The sequence below is a fragment of the Rhinichthys klamathensis genome, unplaced genomic scaffold (genome assembly GCF_029890125.1).
Source record: "Rhinichthys klamathensis goyatoka isolate OS25496 unplaced genomic scaffold, OSU_Roscu_1.1 h1tg000221l_1, whole genome shotgun sequence".
Classification (NCBI taxonomy): domain Eukaryota; kingdom Metazoa; phylum Chordata; class Actinopteri; order Cypriniformes; family Leuciscidae; genus Rhinichthys; species Rhinichthys klamathensis.
In genome coordinates this window covers 319532-345804 of record NW_026606745.1, presented here as the reverse complement: position 1 = coordinate 345804, position 26273 = coordinate 319532, and the positions used below count along the sequence as shown (strand labels likewise).

General features: G+C 36.5%; 1 protein-coding gene across 3 annotated transcripts in view; it reads left to right on the top strand.

Moving 5' to 3' along the window:
- Positions 1–4070: 4070 nt before the first annotated feature.
- Positions 4071–26273, top strand: part of clocka (clock circadian regulator a) — a 79906-nt gene continuing 57703 nt past the window's right edge. For all 3 annotated transcript variants that reach the window (XM_056264416.1, XM_056264414.1, XM_056264415.1), the window contains exons 1-2: positions 4071–4194; positions 22950–23053. The gene's annotated coding sequence lies outside the window, so the exon portion shown is untranslated. The remainder of the gene's footprint in view (positions 4195–22949; positions 23054–26273) is intronic.

Genomic DNA, 26273 nt, shown 5'->3' with positions numbered 1-26273 from the left:
TCAAGAACTGCATCCTTTTTGATAAACGTCTCTTTTCAGTCCTTTATCGGTTTAGCTGAATCTTGCTTATGGTCTATTGTTCTCATAAATGTGTTTATTAAGATGTTGTCATGTGAGGATGAACAGGGGCCTGAAATAATGAAGTACGTCATGGATCGTGACTGCATTTCCTTTTAGAAACTTGTGACAGAAAACATGGGTGTGTAGATGTGGAAGATCACTTGACCGGTTCTAGACAGACCTGAGGGTACAACTCGAAACACATTAGTCCTGTAGTGGGTGTTTTGTAGTGGGCTGGGTGTGAAAAAGCAAGCTTCGGGGTTGTGAAAAGACGTCGAACGCAATTAATCTGAGGGCATGAGAAAAATACACAAATGAAACACACACAGAAGCTGCTGAAGATCTAATTTGTTATAGTCTAAGGGCTAATTTGGGTTGCAAACACTTCTGGTTTATTGGTAACCGCAATGACCTAGGAACTGAGATTACTTGCCCCCTCTGATATTTTTTATGCCCTTGAGTATACACTTTTATAATAGAAGATTTATTAGCTTAATTTACAATCTTATAATGAACCACGTTCTCCAACCTGCATTTTAAGTGTTGTTTAATTTGCAGTATTTACCTGACAAATGACTGTAACCCATACATGCACAATCAAGATTATAAAGAAAAACAATTCTAGTGTTTTTAATTTAATTTTGTATATGGTTGTATTTGCAAAATTAAATTATTAAACACGGCTGAAACAATAACTGAAACTGTATACTGCCCTATGGACCCTTATAAAAAAGGAGTGTGCTTAATTGCATCGAATGTGCACTTAGTGTACTTCAAATCTTAAAAGGTACACTTTTTTTTTTTTTTTTTACAGATTATAGATAATAATTATGAAATAAAAGGCCACAAAATAAGTTAAGCTATTTTAAACTATTTTTAAAGTTATATGAGATTCGACTCAATTTTCAGTGTTCCAAAGTAAGTAAGTGTTATATTTTTTAGTTGAAATGTTGATTGTACTTTGAAAATTTAAGGCAGCAAGTTTTTTTTTGTGGATGTCTTGACTAACATTATAATTTTAACTGTAGTCTGTTGTTCATTATTACATTTAAAGTTAATACATTTTAAATGTTTTAAATTGCAACTTCATTATTACAAATGTGTAATTACAAACATATTTATATAATAGACTATATGACACAATTTTCAATAGAAATAACATTAAAGTATTTCAGTTTACCATAAAAGCTTGTCATTCAGCTGTACACTTTAACCATATTTCAAAGACAATTATTGAAGTAGGCCTATAGAGTAATTATGAAATTTCTTAGGCTACTACTTAAGTGGGTCTAAAAAAACATGAATATAAAACATTTAAAATATAGGCTATTTAAAAAATAAATTTTCATTTAATTAACATGTTTAATGTCCAAAAACATTACATTCAGTTCGCACTTAAGTAGCCTTTAATGTATTTTTTAAGTAGGCCTATGTTAAATTGTACTGCTTCCACAGGCAAATAATAAAAACATAATTAAAAGATTACAGATACTTTCTTAGTGAGAGTTCAACTATTCAATCTGTATTATTCAGGTGCCCATTGTTTGCAGAACCAGCTCTGCAGCCAAACCACAGCAACTGAGCCCGCTCTCCCCTGGATAGTGTGGTAATGTTTTCAAGTTTGAGGCGAGATAAAGCAAAAATCAAGCCAACCTTGTTCAATAAGTTCAATCTAATGAATTTAATATGATAACAGCACCACCGTGTGGTTATTTTGTCACTGCATTATAGTGGCACGGTGTCTGAAGCTTTGCGCCACTGGGTGTCACGAGATCTCCACTCATAATAGAAACAGTGCGTGACAAACAGTCAGATCGTTTTTTTGTAAAATAAATATTATATTTTCCTACATATTTTCCGTCATGAAAAAGTAGTGGGCTAAGTTAATGTCTATCGTTACTATTTACAACAATAGATGCAGGCCTAATAATCAGCCTATTGCTTTACACGGTAAGCCTACAGCCATTTTAAATTAGATTAGATGCCATGGACCCCCAAATATGATCATCCTCGAGTGAGGGCCCCTATTGAAAAGGCATCCACCTTTTATAAACACCCAATTTATATAGCCTATATCATTTTTTTAAATTATAAATCTAAAATTAGTCTAGTACAATAATATCAGCTATTTTTACGTAGGCTGCTTACGTATATTTTTCTACTCATAGTAGTGCACTGTTAAATGTAGCTAATATTTAGTTGTTTGTTTATTTATTTAATTTTAATAATATTGAATATTTATATTAATAATTTTTTGTTTATTTTAATATTAATCATCTTAATATTTATTGATTTATCTATTTATTTATTTACCTCACTAGACTTTTCCACGGACACCCTGTCACTCACTTAAATAATAATTAGCAGAAAGAAGAAGAAAAAAAAACATTGTGCAAAATGTATAGGCCGATACATTTTTTTCATTTACCATAAATAATATAACTGTATGGTCTACACATCATGTTGAGTTAGATTTAAACATGAACAGTCAGACACTAATTTCCACACGTCTGTGCGTGCTGCTCTCGACCGCACTGATTTGTATGTCACTGAAGCATTACATGTTTTCACTAAGAAAATTAGTACACTATGGACTTAATGCAAATCAAGTAAAGGTTTTTTTAAATAACCTTTAAAAAAACACATAGAAATTGCCTTGGTTCTCTTTTAAAACGAGCAATAATATAATTATATATATATATAATTATATTACGAAATATAATTATATATATATATAATTGTACCTGGCTTCCATTAACAGCTCCTCGCAGCATGTCGCGCACTCGCATCATCTTTCTATTGGACAAGACAAATGTCATTCAATACGTCATGCGCTAAATTTTTCGCGCGCTGTGCCACATTCAAGATTGGTTGACGTGCGTATTTGACCTAATTGGCTTACGGCCAAGAGAGAGAGAGAGAGAGAGCGACACATGTGGGCCAAAGATTAGGAACGTTTGTATAACATAAAATTCACACCAACACACAATCATTAAAAGATAGCAGCAAGGTATTGTCTTTTTGAAATAACTGAAACTTTAAAACCGCTACGGAAGCAGTGAAATGTAGGCTAATAACTTCAAAAAGAAAGGCTAAATCGCATTTCGTGAAAGACCAAGCAATAGCTAAAAATAAAAATGATTTCACATGATTCATAGGCAAATATGTCAAACATTTTAGTGATACATTTCGTGTATACATTTTATAGTTAATTCCTCCAAAGACTGATTCATTTTTTCTCATTTAAATTTTTATATTAGAGCTCTTTTCTTCACTTTAAAACTCATAGATTATTAGTAGAATATAAACATTTTTGCAGGATTAAAAAAAAATGATGTTTAGATTTAGCCTAAAGCTGTCAGGCTATTATATAGGCCTATATACTGTATATATATATATGTAGGCTATATATAAAGGTTGCCAAAACTTAAAATGCATGATCGAATCTTAGTGTTTATATTTTTTGGTTTTCCCAGTTGTGCCTATTTCTATTATTTATTTATTTAAATTATTAAATGTTTTATTTTTATTAATTCTATAATAGTGGACAGATTTATCCTTTCTTTATCTGTTATAAATAGCCTAAGCCGTTTTAGGCACTCTCTATGATCTGCTAGGCTATATTTCATGATTTAATTCCATTGGCGCTAATTAACCTTTCTGTTTATTGTTTATGACATTTCGGTGTCCTGTTTGTTCCCAGTTGTGCCTATTTTTAATATATATATTTTAATTTATTGTATGCGATGTATTTTTTATTTTATTTATGTAGCCTATTTTTCGTCATTTCAATAGAGTTTCTCCTTTCTCTAGGATTCGTTTTGGGAACTCCCCATGATCTACTATATTTCTAAATGTAACTTCCTTCCTGAATTACCTGTCTGTTTCTTGTTTATGAATTGTATTCTAATCTATACAATGACAAGTAATTAAAAAACTCGCATACAAACTAGAAGCCAGGTCTTGCTGTGTGTTGCCAGATTGTGTGGGATTCAGCTCTGGTCGTACTGCGCATGCGCGTGGGAAGCCTAGGGTAGGCCCTGCTGTTTTTCTAACTCTAGTTCAATCCTACACTGCCGTCTCAACCAAAACAAGGCGCAAGAAAATCCCCCTCCTGGACGGCAAATAACCGAGGTAAGAGCACAAGCGGGTTTGAAAGATAGCATTATTTTGAGAAGGAGCAGTGGAGCTCTAGTGTCTTATTCGTGTCGGATTTGTTTCAAGCGTACTTGCGGTGAAAATACGGTGGTGTGTTTTTTAATGCTTGCCTGGGAAGAATCCGAAGGCCCGGTGACCCACATTTGTTCTACCCTAGTGAGACAAGGGGAGTGTACGATGTTGCGCTGCCAAATGTTCGCAACCGATTTAAAGCCCGGACAGCTCTTATGCATCGCATGATTTAGTCCCTGCAGACGCTAACGCTAACGTTATATCTCTGTGGTTTCGCATTTTTAAACTTTGCTACTATATCTATCAGTTATGCACGCATAACCCCTGTTTATACTGATGATGACGCGCATTTATCAGACTGTAAACTCGCGCTTCTCCAGGTCATATTTTAATCTATATTTCAATGAACATATTGATCAAATAAATCGCTCTGAACGGTTAAATGAGTATTTAATTAATCGTGAATCTGCTGTTTATTGTAGTACCATCCATGCAGCCGGACGTTTTCGCTGGGATTGCGACTCTGAGGATGGGAATTAAATCCAATTTAACCTGACCATTTTATCGCGGCTCTAGGAGAGCAACCTGTAGCGAGCTCGTCTGAATATATATCCTTTTGGTTACCACAGCGTGGAGTAACAAGCCACACACAGGATTAGTTAACATCTCGGATATTTCGGTATTTATTGCAGCTTTGCATGTCGTTCGACTGTTTAACTATCATGCGTCCGGGGAGTGAAGCGGACAAAAAAAAGAAAAAAGAAGATAGTACCGGTAATTAATTGCATTGATTTAAACTGGTCGTAGTGCACATTTTGAGTGCATGTTTCTGTTAGGGCTTTGAGTTTTACGAGAATAAAAAGGTAAAATCTAGATCGCTACCCACTGACAGCATGCAAGAGGTGTTTCGGTTTCTATGTGAAGGTGAATTAGGGTTATTTGGCGTTGTAAGATGTAGGCTATATCTTATGGACGGTATCCTACTGGAACTGATTACCCCCGTTTCATTTTATATTTGGTGTATGACATGTCTATAAGCGAATATAATTGTTGGTACATAAAAGCGCCTTGCTGTGTGTCATAACGGCGCGTGCCTAAATGTCTAAAATGTTATCTTGGTTGGCAGCTGTCTAGGTTTTGTCTGTTTCACATTTTTCCGCTTACAACTCCCACTAATGAACTGATTAATGATTTTTAAATTGAATTTAGCGTTTTCGACTTCCTCAGTTGTAATGTCCGTCATACACGTTGATTGTGACGTCGGGAAATTAAGTCTCAGTTCTTGAATATTAATTTGGTAGGCTTTACTGAACATGTAAAACAATTTCTGTTATGATGTATTAAACAGGGTCAGTAGCAGAATATTTGCTCGTTGCAATTAAAATGAGATATTGCATTAAGCATAACCCCTGTTTATAGGATGAGGGGGTTATTCCTAATGTTATGTGACAGTGCAAATGGCCAGAAATGCATTTCTTAATTTAGTTGCTTTTTTTTCGCCAATGTAAAATAATTCTTATCATCTCATCACTGAGTTGGCTAATTTAGATATTTTTATAACATCTTTCCCATATTTCCCACTGTTGGTCCTGGGATTTTGTAGATCAGTCAGTGGATACATCCATGACTCAGCATTTAAAGACAAAATACAATTTATTGACCACTGATAACATTTTCCCTTTGAGTTCAAGAGGTTTGATGTTCTAATACTTCCTTATTTAACTTTTTATTTTAATAAATCAAGTGCCACTGTATGTCAGTGCTTATCATGAGCATGGACATAAATGGAATGTTTAAAATTGCATATTGCATCTGGATTTTAATATATCCCACCTGGCACTGTTAATTGCGCCTTTGTTTTTAGGTTAGCTCTATGGCGTGTTAGTTTATCACCCAGCATTTCTTATCTAAAAAGCTTGTGTGTGTACACGTGAGTTATGAATAACACTCTGTAAATAAATGCAACGACCACATGATCCCAATAAAAAGAATCCCAGAAAACAGGTTGTTTTTCACCTTCACAATGTTGTTCAAAACCAGTCATTCACTTTAAGACTGAGGTGGAGAATGTGTTTTTCTTTGGTGTTATTTTCATGGTGGTGGCACGTTATTCCCCTTATTGCACCTTAGTAACCAAGCATACTACAATTTGTGTTGTCATGAGAGATTAATATCGGATCTCCTTCAAAAGAAAGCGATGCCTTGTTGTTATGCTATTGAGAAAATCAAAAACCTGCTTCCTGTGACTTTTTCAGTGACTGTGGTTTATTTGATTTGTTTGCACTGTATATCCCCATTGTAGGAACCTTTTCATTTTTATAACAAGTTTAGTCAGTAAATGAACTGGTCATGAAGTATCACTGAGGGCATTCAGGAACAAGTCACCTGCAATGACACCGCAGCAAAGTCATCCCCATCTGACTTAACAGGTTAGGCCGATATTACTTTTGGCAGCACGTGCAAATCTATAACCTTGCACGCTACTTTTATCATCTGCAAGTGTGTCGCTTTGGCTGAATTGCTAGTTTACAAAACCAAACCAGTCTCTGGGTTTTGTTTTTATGTAGGCCTATTAAAGGTATGCCACTCGAAGTAAGGTCAAGAATATTAACAAGAAATAAATGAGGTGTGTGTGTGTTTTATGTTTAGTACATAAACTAATTTAGGAAGGAAAGGCAGGAGTGCAGTAGCCTGGCTCCGCCCTCCTACGCACTTCCGCTCAATTTTATTTTCCTTCAGTACTACGTCTGGGATTGTGCTGTAGACTTTGGTTTCCAGAAATAATTTTTTTACCGGTCCAATCAGCGAACAGAGGGAGTGGCTGAGAACGATGACGTTGATGTAGCGCGTCAGTTTGAGTTGGAGTTCAGTAACGGCAGCGGAGAAAGACGTGAGAAAATCTATTCGGTCCGTTGTTGCAAAACTGCCGAATATCCAGAAGTTAAAGCCGGAGCAAGATCAATGTTTGCTAAGTGTTGTTGGTGGCCATGATGTTGTGGCCCTCCTCCCCACGGGGTTCGGGAAAAGTTTAATTTTCCAGCTCACTCCGCTAGTGGATGAGTTAGCTAAGGCGAACGATAGGATGCAAAGCCGATAGTTGTTGTCGTCTCCTCTTGTTGCACTAATGGAGGACCAAGTGAGGGAGGCAGAGAGGTTAGGAGTTGGTGCTGGGCAGCTCGGTGTGCACGATGATCACTGTACAGCATTTGCGGCAGATCCGAAACGACCGCAGCGGCGTATTGTTAATGATTACACCCAGCTTCGACAGTTGACTGAATACATCACTGTCCTTAGTGTCAAATATACATTTAGAATTGTTCCTTGAACTCTTAAATTCGATGAACAAAACATGCAGCTCTCGTTGACAGACATCTTATTCTAAACATAATCCTCTGATCATTCGGACTTGTTTTTTTTTATTGCTTAAAACAATACACAAGTAATAACAGAAAACATAATACAAAAACAAACAAAAAATAATAATAAAAACAAAACAAAAATAAAACAGTAGGGGGATAATATAAAATAAACATGAACAAGTTAAGAGAATTACATGACACTGAAAAAAGGAAAATAATTACAAACAGATAATGTTTTTAAGGCTTTTTTTTGTTCTCAGACAACTTAATTGAAAAGAGGTATTTTTAAAATTCTTTCACAAATATAAGAAAGAGAGGTTTAGCATTTAGATATTTAGATTTATGAATATGGAATTCGGACTTGTTGTTTCCAGCCGGTTTCGGCGCATGACATACGTCACGACCACACGTTAGCGATTGGCTATGGCAGATCCTGAGTGACGCTGGGCAGATCCAATAGTTTTGATCTTTAACAGAGAACCCGCCTACAAGGAAGTAAACGTTTCTCAATGGAGCGAGGCCAGACTCTCTGTACAAATGAAATGTACGAGAGTCTGGTAGAACCAGGCTATCTTTAAACATCTTACTTCAATAAAAGAAATGACAGTTATCCAGTTCTTATAGTGAACTGTTGGCTTATTTGGTTCATTAGCTAAAAGTTGCAGTCTAGTTCGTTTAAATTAAATTAGAACAAAACAACAGACTGGCATAATTATTTATTCATCACATAAGGATAGAGATTAAGAGATATAATTAATATAAGTAGTGTACTACTTAAAATGTTGTATTTGAGGTGAATTCCTCACAGAATTCCTCAAAATGGTCTTCCAAAGTTTGAGAGCTGGTCTAGAACGATAGAAATCATTCAGCATTCTTGATTATGTTTATACAAGTCTGAAGAGGTAATTTGTAATCAAACCTAATTATTTAAAATAAATATTAGTATATAATTTGACCTAAATGAAAGTCAAAAATGTATGTTTATTAACGAAGAAAATTACATTGAGAGCACTTCACAAGTGGAAGTTTTTCTGTTACTCATTATGAACTTAAGAACGTATTATCAAAGAAATGAGACTTTGAAATCTCATTAGGTAGTCCTGTGCACAATGGCGATCAAAGTTTTCCTGTTGCATTATTGTTAAATGCCCCCCAAATCATAGTTAATGTTTTGCTTTTGTGAGTAAGTCTTTATAATACTGGGAAAATTGTTATGGGTGATGAACTCCGTGGTTTGGGATATGGAGCCTGGGCATAAAAGCAACCATTGTAGTTGCAGAAGTAAACCAAAGCCATCCATACGGAGTGGTCAGTGTGCCCTGGCAGGACTCTTAAAGCCTTGTTGTTCTGGTCAGTTGGTCTTGAGCTCAGGGTCATGCTTTCTGACGTCTAAGGAGTATCGCATAATGGTTAAATGTTCACACGTAAGGAATAATCTACAAACTGTTGTCTAAAACACTCTTGGGATATAATGTGTTTACTGTCTAAAATTAGAAGTCAGGATTACTTTATACAAGACGCAAAATCTGTCTTAAAGTAATAAAGTTCAGGGTGTGTAATTATTTTTTTTTTAAAAGAACTCAATGCCTTTATTCAGCAAAGATTCATGAAATTGATCAAAAGTGGCAGTAAAGACATTTATAATGTTACGAAAGATTTATATTTCAAATAAATGCTGTTCTTTTGAACTTTGTATTCATCAAAGAATCCTGATTTTTTTTTTTAATCAGTTTCCAAAAAAATATTACGCAGCACAACTGCTTTCAACGTTGATGATAATAAGAAATGTTGGTAACACTTTACTTGAAGGGGTGTACATAAGACTGACATGACACCTTCATAACCATGACATGACATATGTCATGAATATGAAGGAGGGTTTATGCATGTTTATGACAACTGTCATTAAGTGTCTTTCGCTCAATAATGACATTTTGAATGCAAATATGACATTGTTAAAGATGTCTTTGTTATGACACCTTGACATAAACCATAACATCATAACCTGTCAGTGTCTTTGTCATGACAACTTGACATTAAATTAAGTTAAACTGTCATGTGGTTGGTTTTGACATTGGCTGTCATAAGGCCATTATAACTGTGTCATGAATATTTTTTGTGACCTCAACTACAGTGGTACAGATTGAATTTGTCATTAAACAGTTATAATGGCTTCATGACAGCTAATGTCACAACCAACCACCTGACAGTTTAATGTAATGTTAACCAATAAAGCTAAGTGGTTTCTTAAGTTTGATAATTAATCTGCTATGTCATGTTTATGACAGGTTGTGTTGTCTTAGTAATGTCAAGTTGTCATGACAAAGACACTGACAGGTTATGATGTATTGGTTTATGTCAAGGTGTCATAACAAAGACATCTCAAACAATGTCATATTTGCATTCAAAATGTCATAATTGAGCAAATGACACTTAATGACAGTTGTCACAAACATGCATAAAACTTCCTTCATATTCATAACATGTGTCATGTCATGATTATGAAGGTGTCATGTTAGTCTTATGCACACCCCTTCAAGTAAAGTGTTACCAAATTGGGATAATGTTTCAGAGTACTGTATTTCTGATCAAGTAAATGCACCCTTGATGAGTATGAGAGACTTCTTTCAAAAACATTTTTTTTTAAAAATCTTACTGACCCCAAACCTTTCTAGTGAGATGCTGTGGTTATATTTCTCTTTTCCAAACCTGAAACATAAGTTCCTTAAAAATATAATCTTCTGGCCACCCAACAAGAAAACAACAACAGATCTTGATTAACCTATTTGATCTGCAAAGATACCTTATTGTACTTGGAAGGCCTTACAGAATACGCAGCCGTGACACAATACCGTTCTGATCTTGTCAGCTCTATTCAAATGATTCAGGCATTTGGTTAAAGTATGTTTATGGAGCTGTTTATATCTGGACAGCACTGTCGTTCAGTAATAAAATAAGTATAGGGAATGTAGCAGAAAATGTAGTTTTACAGTAAGATTTGATTAACATTAGTTAACATTAACATTAGTTTATCATTAGGTATCATAAACGTTTTAGTTACCATAAAAAAAAACACAATTAGAAGAGAAGTAGTTTTGAATTAAGTGTTTGCTTTTGCAAGAGATGTGTGACGTTTTGCATCTTGTGTGTGTGTTTTGTGGCTTTGTGTGTAGAGTTTAGAGACAATGAGCCATATAAACTGTAAAGACCATTTAAATGAACCAGTGTGGTGCTTCTTACTTCCTTAATTTGTGTAAAAAGCCTTTAAAGTTATAGTGGAGCAGAGATATGGAGGTTGAAGTGCCAAGGCAAAGTCTCATACTGTATTACTTCCTGTTTGGTCCTGACTGTTGAATGGGGCAACCAATGGCAATAATAACATTACATATCTTGTGTTTTTTCCCTCTCTTTTCTGTCTTTATCTTCATAATGTCTTTAGTCTTTGTTCCTAAACTTACCTTGAAGCTTTTTTCTCTTTGTGCCTTCAGTTTATTTATAGTCGGATTTGTTTGTGTACTTTGGCCACTTGTCAATTGTGTTGTATTTACGGACATTTTTAAAGCCATATGCTTGTGAGGTCATTAACCGGCAGCTCTCAGATGTTTGCTTTTCTTTTTGAGAATGATTTTGGGTCAAGAGGCCATCTGAGCTCTTGTTCTCTAGCATGCCCGCCATTTCATAAGACGTAAACCCGGATAAGTAGAATCTACTTAAAAAAACCAAGGTAACTCGTTGCCTTAAAATTTTTAAGTAATGAAGCATTAGTTGAATAAGTGAAGTGGATTACGTTCAATGTACTTAAGTCCATAATGGAATGGAATAGAACATTTAAGTTGAATGTACTAATGACCGAGTTACAGTAACTGAAGATACTTAGTTTAAACAATCATTCCCCACCCATTTATTTAACTCAGCTTGTTAAGTAAGCATTACTCCATTACCAATTCAACTAAATTGTATATTCTAACTGACCCAACTTAACTTTTAAATTCCTGAAACTCAAAATAGCTTTCAATCAATAGAGCCATGTAAAATACATACATACAACTGCAACGTTACACTGTTTCAAAAAATGTTTTATTGAACATGTCTTTTTTCAGCAACAACAGAAACAAAGCCATGGCCTAATAGGTTTCTAGTGTGTAGTTTCCTCAGTGATGGCATGAAAAGAAAAAAAGTCTCTTCGTCTTTACCTCCAATCATTACAATATTGTACTGCATATTTGGTTGACAAACTGGCAAGATAAAACTCAGCCCTGCTGAACACTGGCAGCTTAAAGGGTTAGTTCACCCAAAAATGAAAATTATGTCATTAATGACTCTCCCTCATGTCGCTCCAAGCCCGTCAGACCTCCGTTCATCTTCGGGACATAGTTTAAGATATTTTAGATTTAGTCCGAGAGCTTTCTGTCCCTCCATTGTAAATGTATGTACGGTATACTGTCCTTGTCCAGAAAGGAAATAAAGACATCATCAAAGTAGTCCATGTGACATCAGTGGGTTAGTTAGAATGTTTTGAAGCATCAAAAATACATTTTGGTCCAAAAATAACAAAAAATACGACTTTATTCAGCATTGTATTGTCTTCCGGTTCTGTTGTGGATCCGCGTTCAGTGCCGCTGCTGACGTAAGACGCTGCTGACGTGTGTCTGGTGCGCCCGAGCTTCGTTTACAGTCTGAGGGAGACGCACGCTGGAAACAAAACAATCTTCGCAAACATGTCTAAGGATTTCCACACAGAGGAAGACTTGCATTTTTTTGCCCAGCCATATTTATTTGAACCCGAATACACGGGCGCACCAGACACACGTCAGCGGCGTCACTGAACGCGGATCCACAACAGAACCGGAAGACAATACAATGCCGAATAAAGTCGTAGTTGTTATTTTTGGACCAAAATGTATTTTTGATGCTTCAACACACTCTAACTAACCCACTGATGTCACATGGACTACTTTGATGATGTCTTTATTTCCTTTCTGGACAAGGACAGTATACCGTACATACATTTACAATGGAGGGACAGAAAGCTCTCGGACTAAATCTAAAATATCTTAAACTGTGTTCCGAAGATGAACGGAGGTCTTACGGGCTTGGGACGACATGAAGGTGAGTCATTAATGACATAATTTTCATTTTTGGGTGAACTAAACCTTTAACATTTACAAATAGGCTAACAAATGTCATGTGTCCATGGAAAAACAAAAAAGTGTATGAGAATGAAAGAGAACGGGAGGGTGAAAAAAAAAAAAGAGAGTAGATACCTGTATGGAGAGCCCATACTCTCCCTTCCACCTATACCTCCCTTTCTCTCTCCCCCCCACCCCCACCGACTTTTTGGGACTTTAGCTTATTCACTGTATCCCCCAGAGTTAGATGAGTCCATACACACCCTTTTCATCTCCGTGCGTGCCGTAACTCTGTCTGACGCACCCACCGCTAGCCTAGCTTAGCACAAAGACTGGAAGTAAATGGCTCCAGCTAGCATACTGCTCCCAATAAGTGACAAAATGACGCCAACATTTTCCTATTTATATGTTGTGATTTGTATAGTCACAGTGTGTACAAATAACAAGGTCATATGATACACACAGCACCCTTATAACCGTATACATACTGGGAACTATATTCTCAGAAGACGAAGCACTGCTACTTGGGTGGAGTGATTAGCGCAACACTCTGAGAGAACTCTCTGCTCCTCACCACGGGGCTTCTCAGGTGCTGCAAGCAAATCACTCCGCCCAAGTAGCAGGGCTTTGCCTTCTGAGAATATAGTTCCCAGTATGTATATGGTTATAAGGGTGCTGTGTATCATATGACCTTGTTATTTGTACACACTGTGACTATACAAATCACATATCACAACATATAAATAGGAAAATGTTGGCGTTATTTTGTCACTTATTGGGATTAGTATGCTAGCTGCAGCCATTTACATCCAGTCTTTGTGCTAAGCTAGGCTAGCGGTGGGTGCGTCAGACAGAGTTACAGCACGCACGGAGATGAAAAAGGTATGTATGGACTCATCTAACTCTGGGGGATACAGTGAATAAGCTAAAGTCCCAAAAAGTTGGTGAGTTCCTTTAACAAAAAATGTTTCTCTGGATAAAATAAAAAAGCATGTGTGCGACAGAATAAGGGTGAAAAATAAAACTTACATAAACTTAAATAAAACAGTAGATACCCATCTAGAGACCATAGAGGAGATGCTGGATCTTACATTGCAAGATGATTCTTGAGTGTTTGAAGTTTAGGTTTCAGATCAGTCTTCCCTAAGTTCAGAAGTACCTGTTGAATAAAATCTAAAGTGTTCTCCATGTACTCTCCATGTACTTTGGGTAGTTGAGATGCAGTGCATAGGTAAGTCCGAAGACAATGTACATGGCCTGGGGCAGGCTCTCAACATCCATCATAATGTTTCCCACTGAAGATGCAGTGTGGTGAAGGGACTGTGTGAGTGGAGTGATGTTTCCTGTTCATGGCAGAGGATCCCCACTGGCACATCATTGTACGAACCTTCGTCCTGAAATGTCCTGAAAAAAGGAACAGGGCATGATCACATCAACATGACAACATAGTGCTACAAACACAGAGATGCTGTATTTCCTATAAATGCACTAGATGCATTTATTTTGTTTACAAGTTCCAGATGGAGTCTGGAGATGATGTGGGGTACTTATTGTTTACATCATACTTTACACACTGTAAAGTAAGGCTGTTGTAGCTAGTTCAGGGGAGAGAATTAAATTGTCACTAATCTAAATATCTATTCTTGATAACAATTGAATTGCTACTAGTAAAAAAATTCATTTTTGATATCTGAAAAAGTATTTCTGATATAAATATTATTTCAGATATGAAATGGCTTTCTTACTAGTAACAATCACATTCATTATATCAGAAATGAACATTGTCACTAGTGAAAATTGAATTATTGATATCAAAAATAAAGATTTTTACTAGTAAGAATTGTATTTCTAATATGTGAAGTTGAAATTCTAACTAGTAAGAAATAAATTATTGATATCAACAATTGATTTTGAATGGCAGCCTATGGTGACATTTCACTAGTGAACAATTACAGATATTAAGAATTATAGTTTTTACTAGTTGCAATTCAATTGTTGATATCAAGTTTTATCATTTTTACTAGTGAAAATGTAAATGTTGATATCAAGAATTGCCATTGTTGTTACTAGTAGAAATATTATTCCTAATATCAATAATTATAATTTTAACTAGTGAAAATTGAATTGTTGAGATCAAGGATTCATATCCTAGAAATGAATAAAAGTTAAAACGGCTTGCCATAGTAGAGCAGTCTATTGTGTGACCGAGTACGCGTACCCAAACACCGCGGCGGACTCAAAGTGTAACTTACCCAAAGCGGACGGTCACGACGGCGCTAAGCTCAATTTCTATGTCCGGGCGGACCCGTATTCGGTGTCACACAATAGAATCCGGTTTAAAAAGGCAGCTGGGATCTGCGCCAACTTACCGGGAAGTTCGCTGGTCCGTGGTGCGTGATGCTATAGGTGTCCGGCTCAGCTCTACTTGCATTAACGATAGCTGTCTGGGGGGAACATACAATTGCCGTTACTGGCGCTAGCTAGCTAAAGTTACCAGTGAGTGAACACATATACGTTAGCTAAGAGACTGTGGGACAGAGTTAGCTGGTTAGCTTCCTTGTCAATAACTAGCTAAGTTAGCTAAGTTATTTTTTTATAACTAAGTTAACTTACAGTACTATAGAAATGAAACTTGATATACAGATATAACGTTAACGTCCTATTTCTGATAGATAGACTAACGTTACTTTGAATTATATCAAAGTTTCATTTGCTGTCCCCATGAAAAGATATAAATTATTTGTAAAAATGTGAGGGGTGTAAATCACTTTAGAGATATAACTTACTGCTTGCTAAGCTAACTAACGTTAATTACCTCAGCTAGCAGTCGGGACGGCAACCAGTGCAGTTTTTAAAAATTTAATCAACTTACCGTTTTGTGTCTGAAAACGGTTCATTCACCGAAGGCTTCAACTTCCTTGCTAGAACGTCAGTTGACGAAAATACAGCTGAATTCTTTGTCTTGCTCTGTCTAAAAAATATTCAAAGTCATAAATAGGCCTACCACTCGGTCAACTCAAAACTGATATAACAACTAGATTTTTGGCGGTTGCATGGATGACGTCAATGCGTTGCTAAGAGGCGGGGCATGGCTGCAGTGTAAATGCAGACTTTCATGCTAATGAATAATACTTTAAAATATATTTGGTGTTTTTTTTACTAAACAGTAACGGCAATCATACAAACGAATATACTTTAAAAGTATATGTCATCAAGATAAATGCAGACTATCATGCTGATTAATAAAATACTTTTATATTTGTCCGTCTATAAAAGAAATACAGACTAAATTTTAGATGAGGTTTGATCAAATGTATGTTAACATCATGGACACAACAACAACATCCAGAAGTCAGCAAACTGTAGCCTATGGCTAAAATTGTTAGCTAATATTCACTAACAAATGTCAATCAACGCTAATGCAGTTTTAAATGAGGATTCATCAATTGTACGTTAACATCAGGGACACAACAATAACATCAAGGAATCGCGAACTTACCCGTGACTCCATCTGGAAAATAATGTGCGATTTCGTATTTTGTTTTTGACCCTCTGAACTTGTCGTTGGACACGCCTCGGCATGACACGGGAAGCGCCAGGCTGCAGCAGTCTTGTTAGTAAGTAATAGGCAAAACTTGATGATATTGAGTTGTTTGAGCTCAAACACATAATTACAATAAGATAGGTCATTAAAAAGTACAGTTTACTTAGAATTCATAATTAATGTAAATAAATGACACATGTTTAAGTAATACAAACTCAGTTTGTTTGAGTAGAAACTACTGATTGGACTTAAAAACACAATTACAATAAGAAAGGACATGAAAAAGTTCAGCTTAATCAGAATTAACAAGTAATGTCAATAAATTCGGTACATTTAAGTAATATGAACTCAATCTCTTTGAGTTGAATCAAAATCTGGGTTTACAGTGTGAGATTGTCTTTCCCGCAGTGCCAAGCCAACCAAATTACATTTGCTTCAGCCCACATAGATGCCAAACCCTCAAAGAAATATTAACTTTCCATTTACAGATCTTTAAATGTCTAGTGCCCATGTCCTATCAACTTGTGTCAGTCAGAGAGTGATGGGAATGATAGTTTCCGTTCAGCTTTTGTGTTTTGATGACTGTGACAGTAACGCAGGAGGCTTGTTTTCCGTACTGCTTCCCATTCCCTGGCAGATGATGAGTTTAATTTCCGATCTGTTCAGAAAAGTAAAATTTCCACTCGCACTGTAATTTTATTGGGTGGTCCAGGGCAGGCTGGAATTCCCTGGCATTTTAGGTTTTCCACAATTATCCTACATTTCTCTCTCTGTGCTTTAAGGGATAAAACTGGAGCCGATATCTGTTCAGTTTGGCTGTCTCAGGGGAACGCTAGGACCCGATGCTGGGCGCCAGCCTTGTGTCCAGAGGGACACGTGACTGCATTGTGGGAGAGTGGGTTGGAGTGACGAGTCCTTTTGGATGCCCAGAGCACTCAACATCCACCCACTCCACCAAACCCGCATGTATGCATGCCTCCATCTGCTCGCTCTGCGTTTCACATCGGACTCTGCTTCAGAAGACTGTGTTGTGTGTAAGATCAGAAGCTTGTTACGCTTAAAGGCACCATGAAATCACAATTCTTATTTTTTACATTTACATTTATGCATTGCATTTCAAGGTACACATATTCACATTCTTATCAATTCTTGCTTTCCCTGGGAATCGAACCCATGACCATGGCGTTGCAAGCGCCAACGCTCTACTGCTTGAGCTACAGGAAAGCACTATTCCACTATTTTTATGGAATATTGCAGTATTTAATATAAATGTTTTTTTTTTAATTCATGTCCCCTCGTAATCTCTAACCAAAATTACTTCCACCATGTTTATCGGCACGAGGGCAGGGCAACCTGCCACTCACATGAGATCACAACAATAGCAAACGACAATGATCCAATCAATTCCTGATGGATAAAACCAAGTCCCGCCCTACATTTTTTTCTTGTTCTAGAAGCTGTTTTCATATACGTCACAGGAGGGAAAAAGGCTGACATCGGTTTCATGCCAATTTAAATGTTGACAATCAAGCCAGTTTTGTTTAAAAGTTGCGATGTTAATGAAGTAGCGATAAATCCTTTCTTTCGTATTGTGACGGACATCTGAGTGAAGTGGATTATTGAAAAGAAAAAAAGTGTTTGGCTGGGACACTTCATCAATTGTTGATTAAGCCGGGGACACACTTAACGACTGTAAGGCCGATTATGAATGTAATTTGATACTTGCGTCTGATCATGCCCAAACGCGCCGAGTCATAGACAGTTGCGTTCAGTCGGTGTTCACAGTCAGTGTTTAAAACTTGATCCAGTCGTTGAAAAGTCTGTAAGTGTGTTCAGTTCAGTCTTAGAATGTTTCTGCTAGTCGGTAAGGGTGTCCCCGGCATTAACAGATCTGAATGCGAGCTTGCAGTTGATTCTAAGAAAGGCAGGTTTATGTGGCCAAACTGTCTGTCATAGTCTGCAAGATAGTTATATTTTAGTTTAAAATTACATGGTAAAAAAATGTAAGAAATACAACTCATGCATAGAAGATGATTCATTCACAAATAGAACTGCAGTTTAAGTGGCCAGAAAGGCCATTTTACTCCACCATTGGTGTGAGTTTAAGGCGGGAATGTCTATTTAACTGGCCAGTGCACACAAGGAATAGCCTAGTTTAAACTTCAGTATAATTCAGTCTGTTGCCACTTAGCGCCTTAAACTTTAGCTTTAAAAAAACAATTTAGAAGATTTAAAAACAGTCTTCACAATGATTTCTTCCTTTTAATTTTATTTCTTGGTTACATTTGAATTACCATCATGGCAATGGCTCAATAAAGGAGTTCTATCTTTGCCACTCTAAATTTGACGTATGACTGCTTTTTTGGTTCCCTATGAGCATTTGTTTGAATTATCAGTTGCATGGAGTTGAATGTTGTAAACCAGTTGGCAAGGATCCATCACACAAAGCCTATACACTTGTAAATTAAAGATGGCATATTGCAGAGGAATATGAGTCATGTTTTTATCCATTGTTGGTTTCCCAGCTAGGGTTTGGCTTTTTGTCATTTGAAGACAAAAAATATTTTTTTATTATGGGAATATTGCAAGTATTTAGCTTTCACACATATTGATGTTAGGAATTCATGAGGTGAAAATCAATTGCGAATTGCAAAGTCTTTAATTCAAAATTCACTTAAAAAGATAGGTTATAAGTCGCCTAAATGTTTACATTTTCAGTCAAATCAAGTTTATTTGAATGGAGCTTTTCGAAATAGGCTAGAGCTTTCAAAGCAGCTTTACAGAAATGTATGTCTCATTGTTTCTTAAAGCCATAGTGAATAGCTTTAAAATATTTTATTGACCGCTTTCACAGTAGTTGCTAAGCTATTGCTAATGTGTTCACAGAGGTTTCCTAGGCCATACATCTTGTTGTTACAGTGTTGCTAGGTGGTTTCTGAGGTATTGCGAGTGGTTGCTAGGTAGTCACTAATTATGACTAAATGGCAAAAGGCCATTATTTTTTTTTTTTCTGGTCAAGAAATGCCTACTTTAAAGTTCAAACAAACAGTTATTTTTTTTACATGGGGTGGCTTCTAAAATAGATTGTAGTACCACAATAATTGATGGGCATGGAAAAAAACGTATAATAATACACAGTTATTATCTGGTGTTTTAGTGTCTCTGTTCGCAGTACATGCTGCTCCAAGCAAACTCATCTCTGCATCTGCTCTGAGTTTGGGTCGCTTATAACATGCATTTGGAACACAACCTTCTTTCCATAATTGTAATGAGAAGCCCTTAAAAACCTACTATTGTCAACAAAAGAGAAACTTTAAAGGCTAATTCACACTGCATCGATGCCGGCCAACGGCAATGTTTGTTGGATCAGAGTGTTACCCCTGTCTGCGTCAGTTGCCATTGGTCGGCGCCTGTTTTTGATGAACTCGGAATCTTTCATTAAAAAAGTGAACCTCCCCTCCACCTCAATTTTGTTCTCTTTATGACGTGTCTCGGCGGAGGGTGGGACTAAATATTCGCCACAACTGAACTGACTGCAAACTGGCATTTAGATCAGCCTCCATAGTTAGCAACACCCAACTTACTGCTATCCAATAAATTCCTGAAGGACGAAATCCCGTGTTTGGGAAATGTCCTGCCCCTCCATAACTGCAAGTTCTTCTCTAGTGTACTGTAAATATTGAGGATGGCGTCAATTTCAAACCAATTAAAGCCCTATTCAGACCCTGACAATGTTAACGAACAAGAGGATCGTCCAGAACTGATTTCATGCACAGACTTTGCAAGCACTGATTTCACAGGACGTTTCAGAGCGGTATGTTTTTTGTAATTTTCTTATACATTATAGATACGATGTTATCCACCATTTAATCATGATATTTGTCGGAAAACTAAGGTAATACAAACCGTAATCGGTAAAAAAAACATGGTCAATTTTCCTAAGGAGCAGTGAGCCGTCTTACAAAAGCGAGCGCTTACAAAAGCAACAGAAAAAAAGCTGTTCTCCATTAAAAGTGCAGCGCACAGATAACCGGTGGGGTTATAATGTTCAGAAACAGGGTTTTGAATAAGTTCTAACCACTCTAAGTTTGTCAGCCTTTGGAAGGTTTTGGAAATGTTGTGGAAAAAGCAGTGTCTCTTTGACATAGCCACTCTAAAGCCCCGTTCACACTACAAGTGACTTTGTCGCTGCAGGTCGCCAGTGGCTGCGATGGAGGGCGTTCCCACTACTGGTTGGTTGCCTAGTAATGTTTGTGAGTGACATTCACGGAAGTTACTCTATGTTAGACAACAAACGTTTTCTTGCCGCTACAAACAAATATTTTTGAAGGAAAAGTCTAAATATAAATGGAATCAGTACATAAAATGCATAATATTAAAAATTAACGAGAAACAGCGAGTGCTCTTTGCCATCGCGGCTATTTAACTGCAGCAAAGGGGTAAATACCGGTCTATCTGGGTTCCCGAAACCATTCAGCCATCGGAGTCAGTACGGTGAATACCACTGTATGTCCACGGAGATATATCATATCATAAATTATAGGACAGTTTCTGACTGCTAAAATGACCTTCTCGTTCAACTTGCTTCGGTCAGACTCAGCACTGAAGAGTGACGCGCTCCACTGACTTCACTCCTATTGGTTGTCGCTCCCAAAAGTCGCTCTGCATTTGCATAAAGTTAAACAGATCTCAACTTTGTCATGTCGCCAGACACGCCCCACCGGTCGCTGTCGCTGGAAATCGCCCGCTCCCCATTGAAATGAATGGTATCGTGTCGCTTTATCGCTTGTAGTGTGAACGGGGCTTAATGCAGCTCAACCAGGCCTTGTCCCCCTTTTTGCTTATTCTATGGGCGGGGATTATTTAAATGAGTACCATTGTGACTTCATAAGATCCGGAAAAAATCACGTTGTAGTCCAAACAAGTCGTTTGTTGTAGTTTCTGGAAAGTGGATTCTGTTAAATAAAATATCTCCCTTTGGAGTGGACTTTGGGCTTTGTAACCTTGCAGATCTTTTTTATGCTCAAACAGCAACATTACAGACTAACTAAAGTTGAAAAAGTGAAAAAGCATAATAGGACACCTTTAATGGCTCCCTGCTGTTTTCCACCAAAATAAAAGTTAGATGGTTTAATGTTTGAAATTTGTAAGAAATTAAGATAGCCAAACATATTTTATTTTACAGTAGTACTGTAAAGTATTAGTATTATTATATTTGTTATTTTGTAGTGAAATATTACAATGATAAACTTTCTCATTTCAATTTTTTTAAATTATTATTATTATATAGTCGTGATGGTCTTAGCTATTGAGACATAATCACAATTTTTTTGTCCAAATTGAGCAGCCCTACAAACAAGCACAGCAAACCTGGAGCTTTTTTTGTTTTTAAATCTCATTTTAAATCGCAATAATTTTTTATCAGAAAAATCACAATTCGATTTTTGCCGCAAATCGTGCAGCTCTAAGTTAACTTGTTAGTAAGTGCTTCAAACAAAACTCTGATGCCACAAATTTGGTAATCTAGCAAATTTAGTGATTATTTCATCCTCAAAAGTGCTGATCGTGTAAACCTGGTAAATTCCCAGGTGTACTGATAAAGAAAAAGTTTTTGCTTACTCCTGGATTCAGTAATATCAGTGATATTTGCCTTTGCAGCAATCGCTAATTAACTGACTATTGAGAGCCCTTAACACACTAACCAAAAACCTCTTCCTAAGACTAAGCTATTTGTCTTCATTATTTTAAATGATAAACTGTTATAGGTCACCCCTTAATTTAAAAACGGGCAAGCTGTGTTTTGACAGGGCAGTTTGCTGATATATTTAGTCACCAGACACTTTAATCCAGTGCCACTAACAGTACTATAATTGATGTCCCACTAGACTGTTGGGGACCTTGGTCGTGGTCGTGGTTGTGGTCGTGGTCGTGGTCGTGGTGGTGGTGGGGGGGTTCAATTTACTCTCAGCTTTTGTCTGTCCTTGGTACCATCTCCCTAGGACAAATGGATTTTGTTGTAGTATTCGGATAAAACTGAAAAAGGAATAAATGTACTTGGGAGTGAACCTGATCCTTCTGTGTTACCAGCCAGTTGTCAGCTCTTGTTCTTCAGCGCTATGAATTCCCTTTTGGGTTGGACTCAATTTATGCTTAGAGGCAAAAGGAGTAACAGCAAGATGTTTGCATGGAGGGACAGTAATTTCTCAGTGCAACAGGAGCCCCATGATTTGTGTGTGTGTGTGTGAAGACTCAGAATGACCCAGATGTTTTAGTTGTGATTTCATCTCTAATCAGAACTTCTGGGACGTGTGGAGAAGCTTGCGGGTGAACGCAGGACTTTTCTTAGAACTAGACACAAGGTCTGTTCACTTACACAGCAGCACACTGCATATATAACCTGTGACCTGGTTTGTTAACATTTCGCTGCGGAATAATATTCAGCAAATTGTGATAGGAGTAGGACGCATTTAAATATTCTTAAAGCTAACATGCACAAACACCCAAAATCTCGCAGAGAGTGTGCTGTGGTTAAAGTTACATGCATTCAAACAGTTTCTTTTGTTCTTCTTTTCGCTGTTGTTGATATAGTTATTTATTTCTAAATGTCAGAAAAAGGTCAGGTGGATACACCTGATGTAAGCTCACCTTAAGGAAAGAGTGCTTAACAATTTCTTTTTGCCTTTGCAGGGTTGGATTGGCATTGCCATTGGATTGGAGTTACTTTGTTTGGAATTAAAACGCTCAATGACAATCTACAAGAGCCCTTCTGCAACCTTTCCAACCTAAAGAAGGTAAGGTGGAAAATGGTGAAATATTCTTTTTAAAACAGTTTGACAGTCCCCAAATGAAGATAATTCAAAGACATTACTTTATACAATGAATAAACATAGAATAGTCGATGTATTGTTGTTTTTGGCCATTGCATCACGTCCATGGTATGTAGAAAGAGTTCACGTGTCCTGTGTGAATGGCTTCTTAGTAATTTTGTGCTACCTTTATTTAGTTATTATGATATGACGGGGTGTGTGCTTATGATAGTGTTGTGATTTGCATGTTGACTGCACTCCAATATTGCTGAGGGTCTGACTCACTTTAATAGCTAAATACCCTGCAAGCCCCAGAGATGAAACTACAAATGGCTGAACTGGAGATAGATGGAGCATAACAGTGATTTGAAAGGAGGATGTATTATTCGGTTAGATATACACAGTTCTGCTTTGAACGAGAATGGCAACCATTCTGTAACTGAAGTGAAGAGCAAAAGAGTTTTATTTTTAATGTGTGATTAATCTAGTTTTTTTTTTAAAATCGATTGACACGACAGCACTAATGTATGTTGCAAACAGTTGCTTAGTATTTTTGTGGAAACCCTGATCTTTTTAAGGATACTTTAATGAACATTTAATAGAAAGCTAGAAAGAACAGCATTTATTTGAAATTTAAATCTTTTGTAACAATGTTAAAGTCTTTACTGTCACATTTGACCAATTTAACGCATTCTTGTTGTATAAAAATATGGATTACTTGAAAGAAAATCGTACTGACCTCAAACTTTATCATTAGTACCAAACATTCCTCTGGCATAAAAAAATAAAATCAATAAATAAATATTAATATTATATACTTGTGTAAAACATTTTTTTAGTGTAAACTTCAGTACATATGGATGATGTTACATTTAAAAAAAATAATATTTGGTTATAGCCAATAGAGAATAGTCCAAATGCAAACGCATATCCGTTTGCATCCATTGTATAAATTTTAATTGATTGCACACAATTAACTTAAAACTGTGACAAAATCTGCAAGAATTATTGCATTCGTCCATTTTAATAAGTTAAATTGAACATACAGCAAAAAATGTATTTTTTTTGGAGTGTCCCAGTCAAAAAGACCAAACTTGCCTACATTACAAACTTCATGAAAGAACTGAAATCATTGTGGTTAACAAACTTAATTCAGCAACATGCTTTACAAGGAAACATTGTAAAGGTCCAGTTACATCCCATGCTGCTGCAGTGGGAATGCTTTTCTCATTATTATTCAAATTTCCCACAGCTGGTTCGTGTAGACTGTTTTTTTCTTTCTTACCTGCCGTGTAATTTGCATGAATATGCCATGCTTGCATTTGTAAGTGATGTGTATTGCACTAAGCACTGCTTCTGTATGTTCATGTGGATGGATGTGGCTCCTGCAGGCTACAGTGCTGAGTTGGGATTCGTAACTGAGGAAAAAAAAAAAAACTTCCCTGGAGATCCCACATACACACACAGTTTCCCGTGATCTCAGTGTCTAGGCTTCATCCCACCTCACGTCACACTCATTTCTGTGTTTTTCTCTCACTGAGAGGAAAAGGGGTGATTGTGCACTAGGGAAAAGTGAGGAATTGGAGAGGCCGTATGACTCAGCAGAAATCGCCTGACCTCCATAAAAATGCAGCGTGTCGTTTTTAAAGCCACAACACTGTATTTTAGCTCTAAGGATGGCATGGCTTTGCTGACGACAGCCCTTCATGTCTGCATGTGGCAAGCCTGTCAGCTGTATGCTAATTTTATATTCTGGCCACTAAAGACCTGCAGGATATTTACACATCATGTAAGTGTAGCCTGGGTTGGGTATACAGTATGCTAATGGTTCTCTGAACGGTTCTGACCACTGTGCGGGAAAACAAAGGCTTTCCCTTCATTTTTATCGGGAAACTGATGAGAAATTTGGCAAATATTCCTAAATATTTGGTAATTAAAAGCACAAAAGATTATTTTCAACTAACAATTGAATTAATAGCTAAAAGAAGACTGTAGTAGATATAGAAAATAAATAAATAAATAAAACGGGGCATTGGGGACAATAAGAGCTTATCACATTCCTATAGAACCAGTTCACACAACGTTTTTTTTATTATTTAAAAGAAAAAACACATTCTCTGCCCCTTCAGGAAATGTTGTTCATTACCTTTTCCGATTTTTAAAATAGGATAAATTATGTGAATACAACACTGTACCTGCTTAAAGTATAGGGTTCTGCTGCATTCAGAAAAGTACCGTTGCGACTGCAACAATTAATGGCCAAACATTTTAGATGATTCAGTTACATTTGCTCAAAAATGTGGAGTAACATTTTTGTCGTCCAGTTAGTCCTCTTCCGACTGGAAGTTGTTAAAGGGATAGTTAACCCAAAAATGAAAATTCGGTCATCATTTACTCGCCCTCAAGTTGTTCCAAACCTGTGTGAATTTCTTTCCCTCTGAGAAAATAATATGGAAGGCAATGGGGTTCCCAAAATTCAAAATGTCTTCTTTTGTGTTCAGCAGAAGAAAGAAATTCATACAAGTTTGGAACAACTTGAGGGTGAGTAAATGATGACAGAATTTCAATTTTTGGGTGAACTATCCCTTTAAGGTCTGAAAGTAAAAGCCGTATGAGTAAATGTAAATGTTCAGATTTAGTGTAGTGGTTCACTGTCTTATTTTTGTCATTCTGCTCTTTGTGTATTTCCATGTAAAGAATAAAATAAGTATTTTAGAGCTCTTAAGCAGGAGACTGACATTGTTTTTTTGGTTTTGGAAAAACATGGATAAACAACATTTTAATCAAGCTCAGTAGTCTTGGATCCCCAAGTTATACTACTTTGAAATGTCAATTAGTTAAGATATTCACTTGCATTTAACATTCTTTTGCTCTTTTTGCATAATTTAATTATTAATCATTTAATTACACATTTTAATTGAAGTACTTAACGTTTGATTAATTTAGTTGATGCTCTTACTCAAAGCAACTTTTAAATGAGGAATGCTTTTGCCTGTGTTTTTGCTTTCATATTTATCTGAAATTCTGAAATTGTGTTCCTTTGAGGAGCCATTTTCCGAAACTAGGTCGCTTTTTTGAGAAACGTCTAATTCTGAAGATTTGACTGGAGATACAACTGCTTGATTCAGCGAGTGGTTGTTTTATTATTAATAACATTTAAAAAAAAAACTAGTAGCTGAATCAAGCAGTTTTCTTTCCATTCAAA